Source organism: Neovison vison, chromosome 8, assembly GCF_020171115.1.
Source record: "Neovison vison isolate M4711 chromosome 8, ASM_NN_V1, whole genome shotgun sequence".
Classification (NCBI taxonomy): domain Eukaryota; kingdom Metazoa; phylum Chordata; class Mammalia; order Carnivora; family Mustelidae; genus Neogale; species Neogale vison.
In genome coordinates, this window is record NC_058098.1 from 104,651,778 (window position 1) to 104,667,197 (window position 15,420).

The 15,420-nt window shown below is 49.0% G+C and overlaps 1 long non-coding RNA gene across 1 annotated transcript in view; it reads left to right on the top strand.

Moving 5' to 3' along the window:
- The window catches only part of LOC122915059, a 61,698-nt gene extending 53,942 nt beyond the window's left edge, over positions 1-7,756 (top strand). Inside the window, exons 3-4 of the long non-coding RNA XR_006385992.1 lie at positions 6,603-6,660; positions 6,830-7,756. This is a non-coding gene — a long non-coding RNA (uncharacterized LOC122915059). The remainder of the gene's footprint in view (positions 1-6,602; positions 6,661-6,829) is intronic.
- The last annotated feature ends 7,664 nt before the right edge of the window (positions 7,757-15,420 follow it).

Genomic DNA, 15,420 nt, shown 5'->3' on the forward strand with positions numbered 1-15,420 from the left:
GTCAGAGACTGGGCAGCTTAAAGACAGAAATGTATTTCTCACTGTTCTAGAGGCTGGGAAGTCCAACATCAAGGCAGACTGAGTATCTAGTAAAGACCTACTTCCTGGTTCATACTCTACCTTCTTCTCCCTGGATCCTCATATGGCAGAAGGAGCAAGGGTCTCTCTTTTATAAGGGCACTAATCCCATTCATCAGGGCCCCACCCTCATCTAACCACCTCCCAAAGGTCGGTCTTCCAAACACCATTGCATCAGGGAGTCAGATTCAACATATGAGTGGGGGGTGAGGGGGGCACAATCATTTAGTCTATAGCACCCAGCCTCCAATTCCATGACCTATGCATGGAGACCAGTGACCTTGTCACCTCCCCCTCAACCACTCACTTCCACAGACATACCCTAGAACCCACCACTACCACTGACTAGAGAGCCTTCGGTCATGTCAGTTTCTTGTGTCCCACGCTCCAGTCACTACACCCTGTTTCTCCAGCTCACTCCTCCTCTAAAACAGACTGCAATACTTCTCCTTCCACCTGAGATATGCGATCTCTGATATAACCATGTCTACCACTAATATTTAGCCCCTTCATTGACTCATTTCCTTACCCATCTTCTTAAACCCCTCAACAGCATCTTTGGTGGAGTAGATCACTCTACCTTCCTGACACAGTCCTGGTTTGGATTTACACTCTCCTTGGATCTCTTCCCACCAGGCTAGCCACTCCTACTCATATCTCTCTGACCCTGATCACCAGGAATTCCCCAAGGTTCCGGCTTTGGACATTTCCCTGTCACTCTTTGCCAACCTCACCAAGTCTCAAGGACTGAGTGACTCCCAAAGTTAGCTCTTTAACCTAGATCTTGACCCTAAACACCAAATTTCTGTCTCTAACTTACAACCCAACCTCTCTACTTGGATGTCTAATGGGCATCTTAAACCCAACACCACCTTTCCCTCCACTGTATTCCTCCTGATCTTCATCTCAGAAAAGGACAAAACCAGCTGCTTGGGCCCAGTGAGCTGGCAGTCACCCTTGAGTCCCTTCTTCCTCTCATGTCCTGCATGCAATCAGTTGGTAGATCCTGTTGGCTTACATTCAGAACCCTGTTCTTCTTACCCTGGCTGCTAATATGGTCCAAGCCACTGTCATCTCCCATCTGGATTATTCCTGTAGACTCCTAACTGGTCTCTCTACCTCTGCCCTCAACTTTGCCATCCATTCTTCATAAAGCAACCTGAGTAAACTTTCTGGAACTCAAGTCAAATAGATTTCAACTCACTTGTCAACACTCACTGATAACAGTCGCCTGAAGTGCCCTGTGGAGAACTAACTCTTGGTTTAGAGAAAAGAATGCCATGGTCATTTGGCACTGTGTGCCAAGGCCCAGGCAGAAGGAGTGGGACGTTTGAGACACAGAATTACATGGCATAAGACAAGGCTTCTCTCCCTGGTGGACCTGCTTGGCCTGGGTTCCCCAGAGAGGGGGGAATCTGTGGGCAGGTCGTTTAGTCAAGAAGTGATTCCAGGAGTGGGGAGTAAGACAGAGAAAGGCTAGATGGGAAAGGAAGAAAGCCAAAGCAGAGTATCTTAATAAGTAGGTCACCTCTAAGAGCACCCAAGCCTCGGGGCTGGGGACACCTCTGGAAGAGGGTTGGGAACACACCTCAGAGTTGTCCCACCTGAGGGGAAGGGGGTAGAATCTGTTCTCCAATGCCCCTCAGCTTCCAATGCACCAAGGATGAAGCCCCAAGATGGAGGTCACGGCCAGCAGGTGGATGCCCTCGGCCCTTATAAACAGGATGCTGTCAGAGTCTTCTCCAGTGCCTTAACCGCCCTGCTCTGACAACAGAGTTCAACCCCAGCAACTCGCTCCTCCAGAAAAACAGGTCAGACCCAAAATTAACTAGGGAAAGCTGGGTGGCCCAGTGGGACGGACAGAGGCTTCGGAGTCAGCCAAACCTGGGTCCACATCCTGGCCCAAGCTGGGACTTCAGATGAGTTACAGGACTTCCCATCATCCTCATAGTAACTGAGAAGTAACATAACAGCTCCTGCCCGTGGGGTGTTGTGAGGATCCCCTGAGACTGCCTGTTTAGATTCTTCCCCGACACTCACCCCACAACTCATCTGCACAGCTTGTCACACAGCCGCCTCCACACACACATAAAGCATAAACTGCCCAGAAGCTCGGCCCCTGTCTAGGCCTAACATTGAGCGTATGCATGACAGCAGTGGGCTGTGGGGCAGGAAGAAGTTGTTAGAACTTTCTTTTATCCTTATTTTTAGTTATCCTTTTTTTCAACCATAATAGAATTGAGCAAGTGCATGATTTATGCATAAATAAAGGTACAAAAATTAGGGAGTGTGCTCAAAAATATCTCAAGGGTGTATGATCCAAATAGTTCAGAGACGACTGCCATAGATCCTTATTCCTTGGCCTGGGTAACACATGTCTGGCCTCATTCCTGCTCAGGACTCTCCCCATAGCCCGCCCTGCCTGTAGTCTCACTCTTTCCTCCTAGAATTACATCCTGCAGCCGTTCGGTCCCTGGCCTCTCACAGTTCATAAAGAAAAGTGTTACTTGTTCCATGTATGATCTTGCCCCTTCCTGGGCCTCTCCCCACAGCACCACCACTGTTGTCTCCCACACCTGTTGCTTTCTGAGGCAGAAACTGTCAGGGTCTTCGTGTGGGCCGCAGACCAAGATCAGTTTCATGCGTCAGTTGCCCTGAACTTGCCCACTTCCTGGGCCATATCCTACGGTTCCTGGTCCCCCACCTGGGCTACATGCCTTTGCAGTTCCCAGGGCAGACCCTGAGCTCCCACCTCTGTTTCTTTCCTCAAGATGTGCCTATCCCCAGGCCTGCAGATCTAAATCCATCGGACTCCCAGGCCCAACTCAGCAGCCCCAAGGAGCAGGGCCACTTGGGTAACATCTTCCAGAACCTTCTAGAAACTGTACCTGCCTGGACCCAGTGACACTTCCCAGGGGCTGCTTTGGGTCACGTTCAGCTACATAATTTGTGGGCTCAAGATAAAAATGAAAATCAAGGCCCCTTATTCAAAAAAGAAGAGGGGCACCTGGGTGGCTCAGTGGGTTAAAGCCTCTGCCTTTGGCTCGGGTCATGATCCCAGGGTCTTGGGATCCAGCCCCATGTCGGGCTCTCTGCTCAGCAGGGAGCCTGCTTCCCGCTCTCTCTCTGCCTGCCTCTCTCCCTACTTGTGATCTCTGTCTGTCAAATAAATAAATAAAATCTTTAAAAAAAAAAAAAAAGAAGAAGAAGAAGAAGTAAAGCTGCCATTAAATGTACTAAAGTAGAAAGCTTTTTCTTTTCTTCCCAAAACTCTCTCTTGTCCCTTCATGGTGTTTTTTGGTTTCCTATTCAGTTGAGCTCCCTCGGGCAAGGGGCTGCGATGGCAGACCCTCACCGGCACCATGCCACCTGTGTCTTCCACAACTCGGTGCTCACACATCGCGGGCTGTGGGGTTCCCTCTCCCACTGGAAGGGGCTGGATTAGCATGTTGAGGCAGGCTTCCCCCATCACATGGGTGGGCGAGCCCCCGGGGGGTTGCAACCTGCACACTAGGCGGCTCTAGGTACCTGCATTAGGGGAGGGCAAGAATCTCGCCTCTGCCGAGTGCACCATGCCACCAGCCTGGGGCAGAGACAGCTGCCATCCCGCCATGTCCTGAGACACAGCAGGGCCCCTGGGCCCTGGTCCCTCTAGCCAGGGCAGGGAGTGGAGTGGCTGCGGGACCAGGGCAGGGAGGGGAAACTAGCTGAGAAGAGGACACCAGGTGGAAGGAGGCCGGGCAGCAAAGACCACATCCTGAGGAGACAGCAGAAGATGGGACGGTGCTTGCGCCGAGGCCACCAGCTGCCAGCACGTGTTTCATTGTCCTATTGGACATTACTTCCACAACACCAGCTCAGGGATTCATTTACTAAAAACCTCATGCACCCCCACCAAGTCCACTGCAGTGTTATTTATAACAAAATATGGAAAGACACTAAGTATGAATCCATGGATGAATGGAAAAAGAAAATGTGGTGTATATATATATATATATACACACACACAACTGAATTTTATCCAGCTATAAAAAAAAAAAAAGAAGAAATTCCTGCCATTTGTGAGAACATAGATGGACCTTGAGGGTGAAATAAGACAGAGAAAAACAAATATTACATGATCTCGCTTATATGTGAACTTTGAAAATAACCCCACCATAAAACTGAGTTCCTAGATACAGAGAACAGACTGGTATTTGCCAGAGGTGGGGAGGATGGGTCAAAGGTACAAACTTCCAGTTATAAGATAAACAAGCCATAGAGATGTAATGTCAAGGACGGTGACTATTAATTATACCATATTCCATATTTGAAAGCTGCTAGGAGAGGAGATCTTCGTTGTGTAACTCTGCATGGCGACAGATGTCAACTAGACTACTGTCGGATCATTTCTCCATATGCGCAAATATTGCTTCACTATGTTGTACACCCAGAACTAATTTATGCCTCAGTTAAAAACTTCAAGACAAGGCAAGAGCACGAAGTCCCAAACTCAGGAGCTTTCTGACTATGGGGTCTATGGGACTACACTGGTCTCCCACACATAGGTCCCGCCCTGCTTTAGATTCTGGTTATTAATGCATAGTGTGTGTGTCGAATCTCCTCACAGAGTTTGATGTTTCCCCACCGCAGGCTGCTACACAAGATGCCTTGAGGTGACAGGTGGACAGGCATTTAAAACACTTGAATAGTTTAATAGTTTATATTTATTGTGATGTGTATTAGAAAAAATCATGACTATCACAATCCATAATCTCGCAGCGATACTGTGTCAGTTCGCGCTGCTATGACAAAACGTTGTCATCTGGCTGGCTTAGCAGTGACAGATATTTCTCTCTCACAGTTCTGGGGGCTGGAAGTCTGAGATCAGGATGCCGGCACAGTCAGGCTCCGGTGGGAGACCTCTTCCTGGCTGCCAACTGCCCATCTCTTGTAGCCTCTGGGGGTGAAAAGAGAGAAAGAGAGCTCTCTGGGGTCCTTTTTTCGGGAGCACTGGTCCCATTCCTGAGGGGTCCATCCTCATGACCTAAGCACCTCCCAAAGGTCCCACCTCCTCATACCAGCAATATAAGAGTTTTGGAGGGACACAAACCTTCAGTTCATAATAGATACATAAGCTCTCTTAGAAATAAATTTATTGAAGGGAAAAAATCAGTTCCTCTGAAGAAAAATATTAAGTAAAAGATTATAAATGTGATAGTCAGATATAGTAAAAAATGAGAACAGTCCTCAGAGTTTGAGAAACACCACACTGGACTGTGAGTTCTTCACAGTCATATAAAGCTTGTCATATATGTCATATGGGCCTAGATATCCCTCTAATTGCTCCTCAGTCTCCCTGAATGTCCCCTTTAGGGGCAGCCAATGCCAAGCGAATGAATCAGCAAATTAACCAATGACAACTTGGGCACCTGCAGCCTGAGCTTCTCTTTTGAAAATTTCACTTCTAGGACTTTTTTTTTTTTTTAAGATTTTATGTATTTATTTGACAGACAGAGATCACAAGTAGGCAGAGAGGCAGGCAGAGAGAGAGGAGGAAGCAGGCTTTCTGAGGAGCAGAGAACCCGACATGGGGCTCGATCCCAGGACCCTGGGATCATGACCTGAGCCGAAGGCAGAGGCTTTAACCCACTGAGCCACCCAGGTGCCCCCCTACTAGGACTTTTTTCTGATTAATCAACTTACTTGGGATTCATTTCTACACATTTTAGAAAAAAATGGCTAAAGAAATCAATTTCTTCAAGATAGACAGAGCTCGTTTGGGAATACACTGCCTGCCTCTCATTTTCAGGACCTCTCCCTGATCCCCGGGTTCAGAAAATCACAGAAAATCAGAAAATCAGACCCTTAGAGCAAAATGCAAAGTGTCGTCTCTTCCATGCCCTGGCTCCCAGTTAGCCTGGAGGCTGGGTCCTGCCTGTGGTCTGAGAGGACACTGGGTGACATGTATTTCCCCAAGAGCTCAGCCTGTAGGATTATCACGACGAGAAGACACTGGTTGATATTCTTGGGAGGTCCTGGATGAATAAACAGCCAGAAGTTTTTCATCAAAAAGTTGCCAGCCCTTAGAGAAACGGTTTCCAGCGTCACCTTTCCATCAGATTTTACCTTATTAAACAACAGAGCCACAAAATTTTAAAAAAGGACAAAGACTGAGATGTTACCCATGACAAACATTTTGGATGCAAGTTTCACTAAAATGGAGAAAAAGGAGAAACACAGATTTTTAAAAATTTAATTAATATCTAATGTTTTGTTAGTTTCAGAGGTAGAGGTCAGGGATTCGTTAGTCTTATATAACACCCAGTGCTCATTACATCACCTGCCCTCCTTAATGCCTGTCACCCGGGTACCTCCTCTCCCCACCCCCACCCCTCCAGCAACCCTGTTTGTCTCCTATAATTAAGAGTCTCTTATGGTTTGTCTCCCATGATTAAGAGTCTCTTATGGTTTGTCTCCCTCTCTGATTTCGTCTTGTTTCATTTTTCCCTCCCTTCCCTTATGATCCTCTCTTTCGGAGAAAGACGGATTTGATGATTACAGGCCAAAACCACCATCTCCAGCTTCACCAACGTTTGTCAGGTGACCTTTTGTTTCTTGAATAATCATTAACATACATTTATACGTGTTGTTTACTGTCGCTATTTAATGAATGACCCAAGAAAGGATGTTTCTCTCATGATGCTTTCAATCTACTGAAACATATCCCCAGTGTTTTCTTTCTTTCTTTATGAGAAACTTTATTTTGCAGGTTTGAGGCAAGCATTTGGAATGAACTGACACATTTCCGGACTTATCCATCGCATAAACTGAGGATGGGTGTATGTACTCCTGGTAAAAATTCAAATATTACGGGGGCACGGGTGACTCTGAAAGTGAGAGTTCCCCTATAGTTATGCTTTCTGAAAATAAGCAGCGTTTCCAGTCCTTGGTACATTCTTCCAGATTTTGTCCACGCTTATGTACACACAAGCAAGAGGCTGTTACTTTTTGTGCTGTATAAAATTGCCTTTCCCTTGACTCTGCCTTGGACATCTTTTCACGTCAGTTCATCAAGAGCTATGACGTGAGAGGACTCACATGTGACTCCTCAGACAAATATCTGTGGTCAGACTCAATAGAGCATCATAATTCCAGGGCATCTGCTGAGCTCGAGTTTCTCCCCAACACCACAGACCAGGAAGGATGACATTCACCAACACTTGGGAAATGGCTGACTCTTCTAGAGAACATCTCCACTCATCACCCACAACCCATGACCTGTCCCTCATAGCAGAGCTGCTGGGGACCGCCATCATGCTGGCCAAGCCCACCCACTTGTCCCAAAAGGTGACCTCCGAGGCAGATCCAGTTTATCAATGGGACACTATCTTCACAGGAAAAGTCTGAGTTCTAGGAAAGGAATACACTTACTGGAAAATATGCAGAGAAAAACAGCATAATCAGAATGACTACATGTTTAACGAAATGCCTACAAAGTAAACCATTATGTCACCTTCATTAATTGGTCAATTTACTATTTATCATCGTTTCACGACATTTGAAAAATGAATTGAAAGTAACATTGGCCCATTTGCAAGAATTCTTGAGGAATGTGTGAAGACTGCCAACAAATAACATGAGTTCCTCATATCCTTATTATTTTTAAAAGCAAAATTATTAAAGGGGTGCCTGGCTGGCTTAGTCAGTGGAGGTGCAACTCTTGATCTCAGGGTTGTATGTTTGAGCCCCATGTTGGGTGTAGAGATTACTTAAAAAATAAAATCTTAAAAATATATATTCACACCCATCTGTGAGTGTGTGTATGTGTGTACATAAATATGTAATAGTGAGGGCTGTGCTTGACATGTGGATTACTCCTGGCCAGAGTCTTTAGATGTAGGAAGACCTAGGGCTGCACAGGACCCCAAGGAACCCTGTGGTCAGCCAGGATCACCTTCTGCATACACGCGATAGGAGTCATGCTGAGTCAAAAGGAAGTTCTTCCTCAACAATTTCTAAAAATAGTCCTTAGCATGAGAGCAGGATATTAGTGGTCTGGGAACTAGGAGAATCAGAGGCAGAATTTAGAGAGTCGACAAAGGTGGAAACCCATGGCTTAAAAGGTGTGTTTAAGGCTCCCCTGGATCTCTGGAAAAACACAAAATTCTATCATTAGACCCATTGCCTTTATTGGCCTAGATCCCCACTGAAATACAAGTAACTTCAGGAGTAAGGTGCTTGTTTTCTCTTCCTTAAAAAAAAAAAATAATAATAATAATAACAGAAGTGGAATCCGTATAATAAAGAACACACATCTTCAGAGTCTGGCCCAATAATCTTTTAAATATATATCCCCCCAGTTAACACTACTCAGATCAGTGCATGAAATATTTCCATCACTCCAAAAGGCTGCCTCTGCTTCCTCCAATTCCTCCTTCAAGGTAACCACCATTCTGATTTCAGTCACCGTAGATGAGTTTTACCTGTTTTTTTTTTTTAAAGATTTTATTTATTTATTTGACAGAGAGAAATCACAAGTAGGTGGAGAGGCAGGCAGAGAGAGAGAGAGAGAGGGAAGCAGGCCCCCTGCTGAGCAGAGATCCCGATGCGGGACTCGATCTCAGGACCCTGAGATCATGACCTGAGCCGAAGGCAGCGGCTTAACCCACTGAGCCACCCAGGTGCCCCGAGTTTTACCTGTTTTTGAACCTCATATAGATGGAATTATACAGGATGTACTCTCTTGTGTCTAGTGTCTTTCTCAATATTGCATCTGTGAGATGTATCCCTGTTGCTGAGAACGGGAATAGCTCTTTCAGGTGTTAGCAATGATGGATTTGCTTATGGCCAAACAGGTCTATCACTGTCGCTCCCACAGTCCTCTTCTGCATTGTGCAATCATCATCTCTCCCCCTCTTCTCGCACAACCCTCAGCTGTATAAATGGACAAGTGAATGGCATAATGTCTTACAATGTAGATGTGATTTTTTTTTTCCTGGTTACAAAAGTTACATATGCTCATAGAAGCAGAAGACGACGACAACGAGGAAGAAGAAAAAGAAGAGGAGGAGGAAGAGGAAAAGGAGAAAGGGAGAGAGAGGGGAGAAAGAAAGAGAAAGAAAGAAAGAAGGGAGGAAGAAAGGAAGGAGGGAGGGAAGGAGGGAAGGAAGGGGAAAGAAAGAGGAAGGAAGGAAGAAAGGAAGGAAGAGAGGGAAAGAGAGGAAGAAAGAAATTCTAGCTCTTGCATGGCTCACCGAGACACAGTCAATCCTTGGGCTGGTCAGTGGCCTTTGACCTGTATAGTCTGGCTCAGAAAAATGAATTAGGTCAGTCACTTCTCCCTCTCAGGAACGTGACCTCTAGAACTTGGAGGGAAGTGGCATTCGGTGGAGACATCGGTCCTGCGTGGACTGTGTGTGGTGCTGCCCAGAACCTTCTCCAGGAGGGCAGGGCCTATTTTCCCCAGCAGCAGCCTTTTTGTCCAACCTGAGGACAATTCCGAGGCCAAACCAATTCCAGAGCTCCTCATGGAGCTGGGTGACACCTCTGTGGTGGCTGCTCTGGTGCCGGATCTGCCCCCTGCCCATTCCCCCTTCTCCCTTCGCCTCCACCCCCTGAACATGAGCCCCAGGGCCTACCACCATAAACTTTCTGCTCACTAGTCTCCACCTCAGTCTGTTTCCTGGGGGGGACCAACCCACCACAGGGCAGGAAGAAAGGGTGATGCATGGTATCAGGCAGGTCCGGCACAGGTCCTTCCCTCCTGCTCTGAGTCCTGCTATCTTCACATCCCACATCCGGACTTCTGTCCTCCTGGAGAATTGCTTACCTTACCCTCAGTGTCTCCAAAAAAAACAAGATGAGTTTTGCAGAAAGGTAAGTCCAGATCTAGTATTCCCTAGCTGAGTCTTAGTTTCTTTATCTGTAAAATGGGCCTCCACTGGGGCCACTTCACTTCCTGTGTCTTCCCCCAACCCCCCGCCCCGCCATTTCCCTCCACAGCCCCCACTTCCACCATCTCTTAGCTGGTCTTTCCGAGGCACCCTGCACATTTCACCCACAGCATTTGTGGCGAGGCATGCAGCTGGCCACGGGTTCATACTGGGTTGACATTTGACTGAGGAAAATCAGAGAAACAGCTACTTTCACAATTAGCCATTTTATGAAAATGAAAATTCATGAAACTGAGATCATGGTTGCTGTTTGGAGCACTTTAGCAGGCTGGACTTTCAGAAGCCCCATTTTAATTAAATAATGCCCTTCCCCTCCTCACTTCCCCCACCCTGACCCAAAGTCAAACCTCCAGAAGTCTCCACTACCAAAGAGTCTAGATCTGTAAGCCTAATGCGGGATCCTGTGATCTGTCAGCACCTCGTCCCCCAGCACATGGTACCAGGAACTCAGGCCCCCCACACCCTAGACCTCCCTGCCTCTGCGCCTTTGCCAGGACTGACGGTGCCCACGGAGGCCCCGCTCCTATCACAGCTTTTAGACAAAGCTGCGATTCTGAGAACCCCCAGGTCAAAAGCATTTTGCCTGTACACTGATGATGACGTTTGTCATTAGCTGCCCTGGGTTAAGGCTTAACTAGGTTAACTAGCTATAGTGCTTCTTTAGTTAAAGAGTTACCTGTCCTCCTGATTTGGTATGTTATCAAGTGCCTCTCCTACTTCTCCAAACTTAGCCCCAGCACGTACCATGCTACAAATGTGTCAGCGGAGGAGAGAGTTAATTTATCGGCTTTGCTTTGGGGAAATGCACAAAAGGGATTTGTGTCACCTGTTTGTCCCTGCCCCCAGATGAACATCTGAAGAATGCAGGCCTAAGTGGGGAACCTCATACAGTGACCACACAGAAAAGCCCCAAGTCTCCACCCTTTCCTGGAGTGGAGGGGTGGGTGAGTGGGCTTAGGAGGTCCCATAGCACAGCCCTCAGGGGTATTCGCCAGGTATTGGCTGTCCAGGGGAGAGGCTGGGACTCAAGGACTCCCACGTACTGTCTCCACAGACACTTGTGGCCAAGTCAGTGTCTGGGTGCCATGGAAACTGCTGCTGGGAGCAGAGAGGAAAAGCAGCAGCCAGGCCACCCACAGTAAGCCCATTGTCCTCTGAGCCCCCCCTCCCTGAGAGGCTCCTTATCAGGCCCTCCCAGGCCTCCAGCTCCCAGCTCCCAACCCCCAGACACACCAGCTTTCCTCTTGGGGGCCCAGCCTGGGGAACCAAGGGGAGTCTCATCTGCCTCAGGACACACCACCCATCCTGTCCGCCCCCGTCCTGGTGATCTCGAAGGCAGCCCAGCAGGAAGGCCTGAGAGTTCGTTTCTTAGCTCCCTTAGGGGGGAGCAGAGGATATCGGACAGAGAGAAGGCCTGTGGGCAGTCTGTTCACAGGAGCACTGCAGGCTCTCTCTGGAAGCCCAAAAGGAGAAAATCTGTTGTATGGTTGGGCGGCTTGTGCCCTGAGTGTGCCATCGGTTGTGCCTCCCAGCCAAGAGGACAAGGCCAGGTTCTGGGAAATGGCTCTGGAACCAGCCTTAGGGCCCAAGAAGAAACCCATCTGGGCCACCCAGATGCTGGTTCTGCTCTAAGCCCTGCCCATTCCTTTGTCCTTCTCCAAGTCCTGGAAGCTTCCCTGGAAGCCCAGGGCTCTCCAGTACCCCTCCTCCTGCCATCTCCCTCACACAGGCTCCTGGAGACAAGGCCTAAATGGCACAAATCTGCCACCAAGCAACATGGCAGCCAGAGAGGGACAGAGGGGCTGGTGACTCTGAGCTGGGGTCCTTCCCCCTCCCCATCTCCGTTTACCATTTTAGCCAGCAGGAGCCAAGGCTGGGGCAGGGTAGGGCTGCCCAGAGCCCAGGAGCCTGCCTCTCCACCACATGAGCTGCCTGGCCCTGCTTTGAGTCCAGACTTGATAGTCACAGGTCAGGAGTCCAACAGATGCCCCGAAGCAGCAAACTTCACAGGGATTGGAAGCCCCCAACTCACCCGGAAGCCAAGTGGGGATGTCAACAACTAGAAGGGCTTATGATTACAGCACTGCCTCCCACCAGCGGTCCCCCGGGTGTCCCCAGAGCATCCCCTGCCCAGACACCAGTATGGCCAACAAGGGCACCTGCCTTGAAGAAAATACCTGCAGCTCCTCGGGCTCCTGGAGGGGGCGCTGGTCTGGATGGCAGCTGAGAGGAGCCTGGGCTTTGAACCCAGAGCTTGGGGGGAGGCTCCAATCCCAGCTGGGTGACTTGGGGCAAGGTATGTAAATGCCCTTAGCCTCAGCCTCGCCACCTATGAAAAGAGCAATAGAAATTTCTATACAACTTATTGGGGTGTTGTAAGGGCTTGACTAGAGAGTAACTAGGAAGCGTTTAGTGGAGCACACAGAGAGCGCTGGGTAAACAGATTACACCGTGTGAGCGTGTCGCCATTATTATCTATATGACAACCTTTTAACTCTAGAATTCTGGCAGGGAATAAAGGAGCCATAGGGGGCAAAGGGAGAGCAGTGCTCTCTGAAGCAGGAGCCGCCCCCCCGCCCCCCGCCATCCCCAGAGAGACCCAGAGGCCTCAGAAGGGCAGAACTGCAGGCAGCATGTACCCCCAGTGAGGGGCCGCCCTAACATTCCTGCTGGGACTTAACAGGGGGTGGCCGGTTAGTTCCTGGAATGTCCAAGAAAAACAAACTGGTTATTCTGAGTGAAATTGCAGCCTGGCTAAGGCGGGCTGGGTCTGCTTTAAATTAAACACAGCATTTCTGAGATTCTTTTCATCTCCTGGCCACTGTGGGTTAGTGGAGACATTACCTCACCTCACCTTCCTGCTCTGAGGTGGGGAAGCTGACAGGGTGTGAGCCTGCGGATAGGATGAGATGGGGGTGGTGGGGGCGGGGGTGGTTGCTAAGAGCCTCATCCACGGTTCCCAGAGGGGTGCGAGGTGAGCAGGCCTGGGGTACCGGATACTTGGGGATGTAGAGGGGGGGAGTGTATGAGGGGGTACTCCAATGCGCAGTCAACCCTGTCCTTGGTATTTATGTAAGGAATTCCAGCATTTGCAAATACATTGCTTTCCTAGGAGTTCTTGAAATAAACAAAAAACAGGGCAGTAGTCTGGCAAGTCCAGGGTTGGTCCCTTTCTTGACCCTTCGAACATTTAAGTACAGGAAGTCATCGCCATGACTCACGGCTCCTCAGCAGAACCCCAACAAGTTTTGCTTTTGCTGGCCCGCTGAGACAGTGAGGCCCGCTTCCCCACAGGGGGGCCTTGGTCAAGGGTGGAGCTCCCTTCTGGTTTCAGAAATTGCTTCTGGCCAGCTTTGCCAGCTTGTAGAGTCCTAGAAAATTCCAAAGTGTGGAGTCAGGCTGACCCAAGTGTGAGTCCCAACTCCCTCAGTGAAGATGATCTAATCTTACTGGGACCTTCCATAGTCTCATCTTTAAAACGGAGGTCGTTATGTGGAGGAATGAAATGAAGTGTGTTCAAGGTGCTTTTGTTTCAAATAAAGTATACCCAAAGTTCTTTGATTGTAAGAAACTGAAACCTCCCGGGAACCTGGGGGGCTCAATCGGTTGAGTGTCTGTTTTGGGCTCAAGTCGTGATCCCAGTGTCTTGGGACCGAGTTTTGCATTGGGCTCCCTGCTCTGTGGGAAGTCTGTTCCTCTCTCTGTCTCTGCCTGCTGCTCCCCCTGCTTGTGCTCACAAGCTCTGTCAAAAAAATAAAATCTTTTTTTAAAAAATTGAAACTTCCTCAAGCTGTCTTATGTAAAGGGGAAATTGTGTGCAATCAAGGGACTTTCACAAATACAAGCCACAAGGCCTCTTCAGAGAACAGGAACCAGGACCCCGAAAGGGGCTTTGCAGTCTCTCTGCTCCTGCTCTGCCTGCCTGGGGTGCCTGCTTCCCTCTGGGTCTGGATGCCAGTCTTCTGTCCCTGAGGACGTCCTTTCACTTTTCCTTCTACTCAAAGCCCCTCCTTAGCTTGACAGCGTGTCCTCGTGCTAGGTCCCCAGTTAGTGCTCAGTAAATGATGGCTGGATTCTAGTGTGTTCCTTTGTCCTGTGTATCAGTACCGTTCGGGATATTCTGTTTGTCCCTCCAGATCTGCTTCTCTTTCTTGTCCGCCTTGCCCCATCTCCAGAGGCTGAGCTGGATAAACTGTCCTAGGAGGTTCCTCACCTTCCAGCGCTGGTGGACGTCAGTCCACAGTGGACACCAGCAGGAAACAGGAGCACAGGAGGGAAGAGCCCCAGGGCGTGCATTGTTCTAGGGCCTGTGGGGGATGGGAGGGGCAGTGGCAGGGCTGGTTCCGGTATGGGAGGCCACAGCGACCCCCGCTTCAGGTACAGTCCTTGCTGGGTTCCTGAATCACGTCAGAAGCAATTTCTGAAACCAGAAGGGAGCTCCACCCTTGACCAAGGCTGATGGCTCTTGCTCCATCCTCCCCTCATCTTTATCAGTCATCCGTTCATTATATTCTCTTCCCTCACAGACCGGTCAGGGAAACACTGAGTTGCCATCTCTCTCCTGCTGGGACTCATGATAGAATCAGACTGCAGGGGAAGCCAGCTTTGTCTCCTTGCCCCACCTCCCCGTCTGGCTCCTGCAGGAAGCAGACAAAGAGAAGATGTCCAGAACGGAGAAGATAACCGGAATTCTGCTAGAAGTAAAAGGGAATACATGCGCAATAAGAAGAAATACTCCCATTGTAAGAAACTCTCCGTTTTCCTGGGAGAATGTGACCCCCATAAAAGAGTCAGAAATTTGCTACCAATTCAGTTACGGCCTCTGACTTTCCTAGGACGCAGATGCCTAGAGCCGAGCATCATACAGGTTGTGAACAGAGGGGATTTTTGTATTGTCAACTTCTCTGCATCTTTCACTCCCAAGTTCATTGGATTGTTCACCAGAATCTGTCTTTTTCTTTCCTTTTCCAGTTTGGCCTCTGTGCATCTCCCTTTGGGCTTTGACCATGAGGTCTTAGCCCCTGACAGACATGTCTGGCTCTCTCGTCTAGGCTGTTCCACAGCTCACTGACAAAGGTCCCGAAGGCTTTCCCTGGAAGAGGGCATTTTATACTAAGACCTGAAGAACGGGACACTGCACTGGCCCAAACTGGAGGTCAGGAAGAGGTGGGGACTCCAGGCCCAGGAAAGCTTATGTGGCCGAAGGAGGGCCGACAGTATGAATGAGCTCAGAGGGAGAGAGGCGTAGAGCTCAGCTCATGCAGGGAGCCCACTGTAGATGGCACCTAACAGGCAGAAACAGAGGTACAAAGATTCCATGTTTCCATGCGCAAGAAACACTCACCAACATTGCTGGCGGGGAGAAGCCTCATTGAGAGTGAACCCCTTGGATTCTTCTCATGGAACC